This window comes from Lycium ferocissimum, chromosome 8, assembly GCF_029784015.1.
Source record: "Lycium ferocissimum isolate CSIRO_LF1 chromosome 8, AGI_CSIRO_Lferr_CH_V1, whole genome shotgun sequence".
NCBI lineage: Eukaryota > Viridiplantae > Streptophyta > Magnoliopsida > Solanales > Solanaceae > Lycium > Lycium ferocissimum.
Window position 1 is genome coordinate 17,199,512 of NC_081349.1, and position 7,062 is coordinate 17,206,573.

Consider the following 7,062-nt stretch of genomic DNA (forward strand, 5'->3'; position numbering starts at 1 on the left):
TTTGAAACACCTTAAAACTCTTCATATACTAGGAGATATGCCTCCTACAATATAGGCTAAAATCGGGTCCGAGATTTTTGCACCGAAATTGTTCCGATTCATTTCGTTTAACTTCTAATCCTCTTCCAACCTCATGTAACCTCTTATATACATACATATACACAGTCATTTACATCCATAACAATTCATATACATGTCTCGAAGGGTCCGTAAATCACAATAACCATAGTTATAGAACTCACAAAGCGACGAAACTCCAATCGAAAAAGTATATTCCTATCTTTTGTCCATCTTCTATATCATTACTAATAATCTCAAATACTTTAAAAGGTCACTCACATTACCTCATATACATACTCATAACGCGATTTCAAATCCTTTAGGTTACCAGGTCACCTCGAGATACTTAAGACAACCATATTTATAACGATATTCTTACTAACTCGATTAACTTTCCTTGAACCTTCTTAACTCATTCTTTCTTGTTTTAATACAAGTAGCAAGGATTATTATGGTGTGACATTCTCCCCTCCTTTAGAACATTCGTCCTCGCATGTCAAATGAGGACTAAAACTCGTCAATTAAATAACCGAATCACCCGTTATCGCAGGACGCATGTATAAAGATTTGACCACGAAAAGGGTGTTTTAGGAATATTATGCCTAAAAGTGCTAAACGACCAAATGGGTCGTTACACTTTGGTCATTTTGCAAGTTTTGGAGGCTAGGTTTCTCTACACTTTGGAGGAGAAGATTGGAAGAACTTCAATGAGATATTTCTTAATCCTTTCTTCAATTCCTTGTTTTGTGTTGTATATCTAAGTGTGTAGTATTTACTTTCTTCACTTGAATCTTGTTTATGGAAATATTCTATGATTAAAGTGTTGGATTGAAACTCTTGTTTTGCTTATGTATTGAATGATTTTTATTGCTATTGAAGTGGGTCTTTGTTGATTTAATTAATCTCGTTCTTGAATGTTTCCAAAGGGATTAGCTAACCTAGGACTCACCCATTTACTTAGATTGAGCTTGGAAGAGGAAATCTAGGTTGGGAAAGATTGATTAACAAGAATTTGGGTCATTAAATCCATCTAATAACTTGAGCTCGGAAGAGGATAGTTACTTCGAGGGTTAAATTGATTGTGCCTAATATATCACACTCTAAGGCTTGGAAAAGCTTAGAGTAAAATTCATTGATTTGGTTGGAAGACTTTCAATGAGATTTTAGAAATCATTATCTATTAACATAAACCCGCTCTTAGTTGTGATATCGTGAAATACATTGGATCGTTACTTGAGTGTAATTTCCTTGTATTCGAACTTGTGGCCATTGATCATTTTATCGCTTTCTAGGTTAGTTTATATTTTTTGCATTAGTCATAATCTTTCTCAAAAAACCCAAAATATTATCCATCGTTTGGCTTTAGCTTAGTTAGTGAAAATTTCATACTTTTCTTAATCGCCTATATATTGTTCTCTAGGATTCGACCCCGACTCATAGTTGGGTAAATATATTGCATACGACCGTGTACACTTTCTCTTTGAGGAGTGTATTTGGACGTTATCATAGAGCCATTGGCAATCATGAATGCATGATGGCATGGGGACATGTGGTACTAGAGTATGAATTGCCTAACATATCAGATCATGCACCTATGATACTGACTCTAACAAGTATGCAGCGAAACATTAAAGTCCCTTTTCGATTCTTCAATATCTGGGCGGAGCATAATAAATTTCAAGACATTGTATCTGCTGTTTGGGCTAAGAAGCTGGCTCGGAACAGAATGGGGAATATTTGGCTGAAGCTTAAAGCATTAAAGCTGGACTTGAGAAAACTTAATGCAGAGGAGTTTAAGTTTGTGGGACAGAATATAGCGCAAGCAAGACAATCTCTAGCTGAGATCCAAGCTCAAATGAGGCGACAATGGACTGATGTACTGCAAGAACAGGAAAAGCAAACCATACTAAAATTAGAGAAATGGTCCTTCATAGAGGAAAGTGCTATTAAGCAAAAATCTCGAGCATGATTCAGCTAGGAGACTCAAATACCAAGTACTTCTCGGCAGTATTAAAGGAAAGAACTCAAAGGAAGCAGATCATCACACTAACTTCTTTGGATGGGGATATATTGACTACTACAGCAACTATCAAGGAAGAAATTGTGGGGTTCTATAAAGGACTGATGGGCACATCCACTGCTGCTCTACCTAGCGTCAATAGTAACATTATGAAAAATGGGCCAACACTGACACAAGCACAGAGATTACAACTATGTGTTCCTATTACCGAAACCGAAGTGACTGAGAGTCTCAAAGCTATAGGAGATCACAAAGCACCGGGACTAGATGGCTACAATGCAGTGTTTTTCAAAAAAGCTTGGGGCATAATCAAACAAGAAGTTGTGGGGGCTGTTATGGATTTCTTCAACCAAGGGAAAATGCACAAACCTGTAAACTGCACCTCTATCACTTTGGTACCTAAGAACTCTAATCCTATATCCATTAGAGAGTATCGACCCATTGCTTGTTGCACAGTCCTCTATCAAATCATTTCAAAAATATTGGCGAATAGAATGCAAAAGGTCATGACAACAGTGATATGTGAAGCCCAAGCGGGATTCATCCCGGGAAGGAAGATAGGTGACAACATTATTCTTGCCCATGAACTAGTCAAAGGATATAGTAGGCAACATATATCCCCTAGATGCATGATTAAGATTGACCTACAAAAAGCGTATGATTCCATAGAATGGAACTACCTGGAGCAAGTGATGTATGAGGTGGGATTTCCTACTAAATTTACTCAATGGGTCATGGAATGTATAAGAACTGTAAGTTACAGTATTATGATCAATGGTGAGCCTGCTACTCCATTTGAGGCTGCTAGGGGATTACGGCAGGGTGATCCTATGTCACCCTTCCTCTTTGCTATAGGGATGGAATACTTAAGTCGAATGTTGAATGGCCTCAAGATGATAAAGGAGTTTCACTACCACCCTAGATGTTCTAAACTTGGAATAAGCCATCTATGCTTTGCTGACGACTTGCTCCTATTCGCTAGAGGCGACATAAATTCAGTGACTGTATTACATCAGTGCTTCAACATGTTTTCCCAGCATCCTAATTTACACGCAAATTTTAAAAAGCTCGCCTACTTCGGTGAGTACCACAAATTAATAAATGAAGAGCATCTTGAGCAAATTGGGATATTCTTATGGGGAGCTTCCCTTTAAATACTTAGGGATTCCACTAGCAACTCAAAAGATATCCCTTATCCATTGGCAACCATTGATCCTCAAGATCACGGCTAAAATCTCATCCTGGACAGCTCGAAAACTCTCTTATGCGGGTAGGGCTCAACTTATTCAGACAGTAATATTTGGATTGCAAGCATTCTGGGCACAAATTTATATCATTCCTACTAAGGTCATGAAGCTCATAGAAGCTCATTGCAGGAGCTACCTGTGGTCTGGGAGTAATACTATAACCAAAAAAGCATTAGTAGCATGGGATAATTTGTGTGCTCCTAAGAGTGTGGGAGGTTTGAACATTACGAACATGTACATCTGGAATAAGGCAGCAATCGCTAAACACTGGTGGGATATTGAGCATAAACAAGATAAAATGTGGATTCGATGGATCCACACCTACTATATCAAACAACAGGAAATGGAGAATGTGCAGGTCCCTAAGCAAGCAAGCTGGGTAGTAAGAAAATTTTTTGAAGCTAGACAATTCATAAACCAGCATCTGATCCAACCTGCTAAGCAGAGCTTAATTCGGCAAATCTACTACCAGACCATACCTGCTAGGACCACAGTGCCATGGAAATGTATGATGTATCAAAATGCAGCTCGCCCAAAAGCTGTGTTTATAGTTTGGCTGCAACTTAGGGGAAGGCTACTCACTGTTGAAAGATTAGCTAAGTGGGGAATAGAGGTGGAGCCCAAATGCTGCTTATGTCAAAGGCATGATGAAACAAGGGAGCACGTATTTGTACAATGTGAATTTACTAGAAAGGTGTGGGGGAGGGTCGGGCAATGGATGCAAATGCAGGACTACAATCATGTCAACTGGGCTCAACACCAACAGTGGCTCATTCACAACTCAAAAGGAAAATCCCGGAAAGCACAAATATTTAAGTTGGTCTGTACTGAAGTCACGTATGCCATCTGGATTGAGAGAAATGCCAGAATATTTGAAAAACACAGTAGAACTTGGGAAGCTATAGCTAAGGAGATTATGTATGTTGCATGTGTTAGAGCTCCACCTAGAATCTACAAAGACATTCATAGTTTTAGACTCTAGGTTATGGTGCTTTGACATGTAGGAGTATTCGTGAATTGTCATGCTTACTATATGTAAGGATATCATTTGGTAATTAATAAAACATCCTTTAATTACCAAAAAAAAAAAATTTCAACTCGTGGTAAAAAATAATGATCAACTGGAAATTTTATCACAACAATAAATTCCTGGCTATATCATGTCGTCATGATAAATAATTGTAGATATTAAGCCTACTATTGCCACGGTTTCTTAGTACTTGAAGCAAAATTATCTATTTAGCTATAATATTTTGTTTTAAATAACTCTTTGTGGCTAAAAGGTTACTATTGCTACAGTAAGTTTCAACTTGTGACAAAAATTAATGATATATACGAAATTTTATTATATAGCAAAAGGCCCGTGGCTATATAATTTAGCTATTGCCACAATTTTTTAGAACTTGAAGCAAAAGTATCTATTTAGCTACAAGATTTTGTTTTAAATAATTTATCGTGGCTAAAAGGCTACTATTGCTACGGTAACTTATATAATAAAATTTTATGATCACCTACAAAATTTAATCGTGTTTTGAATAAATCTTGTATATATATATATATATATATATGCCACGATTGTTAGCAATTATAGCAAAAAAAAATTAGCTTTGTCAATTAAATTTTCGTGGCTAAGAAATTTTATGAATTTGTAGATAGCCATGAATTCAAATTTCCGTGGCTATTACTAGGTATTAGCCACGATTTTTAAATTCATAGCTAAGATTTCGTAGCTATATATGTCTCACTCTTCTCAATTTTGTCGTAAAGTTCTTTCTTGATTTTCATGGATGATCTTCAATTTCATCTTGAAGCTTATCATTAACCTTTCTGATCCCATCATCACCATTTCCTATGTAAATATATCCTGTAAAATAAGAACCTAGCTAAATACCAATACAATATACAAAGAAAGGAGAAGTCTAAGATGTTTGCTAGACGATAGTGAGTAGAGTATATAAAGACGGAGAAGCTAATTCCATACTGTTATAAGCTTTTTATGCGAAAAGATTTAATAATAAATCTTTTGACATTTACAAAGAAAACAAAATAGAGATAGAGTAACCTCTAAGGTCAAAGAAATAGGGATTGGGTATTCGTTCGTAAGCTTGACATGTATAGAAGTATTTAAATTCTCAATGAGAATATAATATAATAAACTTTTTCATATTGCTAACAACTTTGGAGACTTTGCGGTTTCAGTAATACGAATATTTGATGTACCACCAAAGTTATGATAGGCTTATAAGCGCCTCCATTTTTAATTACAGGCCTTAATTCAAGCAGAAATTTTAGCTTTCATTTAGGAAGCTTTTTCCTCCAAAATGAAACTTTTAGACTAATCCTGACACCGAGCCTCAAAACTATATCAACACCAAATAGGAAACCAAAAAATTTGACTTCATTTGAGCACGAATAAGAGAAGTTAATATGTTTCATTAAGTAGGAGAATATCTTAAGACTGAAGTCAACTAAGGTACGGCAAATACGGTGCTGTACCTTTCCATTTTCGATTTTTTTAAGAGAGACAAAGTAGCTTTCATGACAACAAATTAGAGGATGATTACTGTTGATCACTTCTACTTGTGTGTTTAATGTTAACTCGCTATATTTAGAGCTTTCTTTCCTTATAATTAATTGTCTCAAGTTATATTTGATATTAATAGGTTGATTTTGATCGTCCGATAATTAACTATTTAATTCTAGGTAGTAGACCAAATTAATAAATCAATCATACTATAGTTTATATGCCATATGCATTCAATGTTAATCCTAGCCTTTTTTTTTTTTTTTGACAAATGTTAATCCTAGTCTTCAACGCCCCTTAATGGCCGCCTTAGGTTATTCAATTTGGTCATTGAGTTAGTGTCTTACTTTAGTTTCAATTCTCGTATTATTTGACTAAGCACATATGACTTTCAATAAAAATATGTGTAGATACAATCTATAATTAGCGGAAAATAACAAAAGTTAACTCTCTACTTAGGAAAATTATGGGTCTATGGCAATTTTTGAGGTCAAGGCGGTATGATTAACATATTTCTTCTCTTATAGGGTCACATACGTATCTATTCTTCCAGACAAATTAACTGAAGAACAATAATTACTTCCTTCAGTCTTAACTCTTAAGCAAATAAGTCTGCAAATCTAACAATAATTACTTCCTTCTCCCACCATGGCTGTTAAGTATTGAATGAGAACTAAAATACTCTTAAGGTTCCTTTGGATTATCTTCAACATGAGGGACAATCTTATATATATATAAAAGCAGGCAATAGGCTCGCTTACGTGGCGCTCTAAAAAATCAGAAATCATATTTATCTTTTTTCCTATTTTTTTGCCTCTTTACTCCTTTTTTTGCCATTTAATTTGCTAAAGAAAATTAAAAGGACACGCTTTTAAATTGCGCTTTTAAAACCTCCCTCTCGTTAATTACTATTCCTCTTTCCATTTCCAACTAAAACTATTTTTCTTCACTTTCCGTCCTTCTCCTTACCTCTCTCTCCCATCGGGCGCAAATTCTTTTTCTCTTCAACATATATTTTTTCCACCTCATTTTATGTTAATTGTACTACCTGTTTTGTCTATTAGTTGTTTCGTTGCTCACGTATTGAATTAAACAAGTTTCATTTGATATGTATGTGCTCTTAATTTTGAGAAGCCATCAAATTAAACACGGATACACCGATGACACTGGAGACGGGAAAAGTTTTGTAAAAGAACAGGCCAACTTTAAAA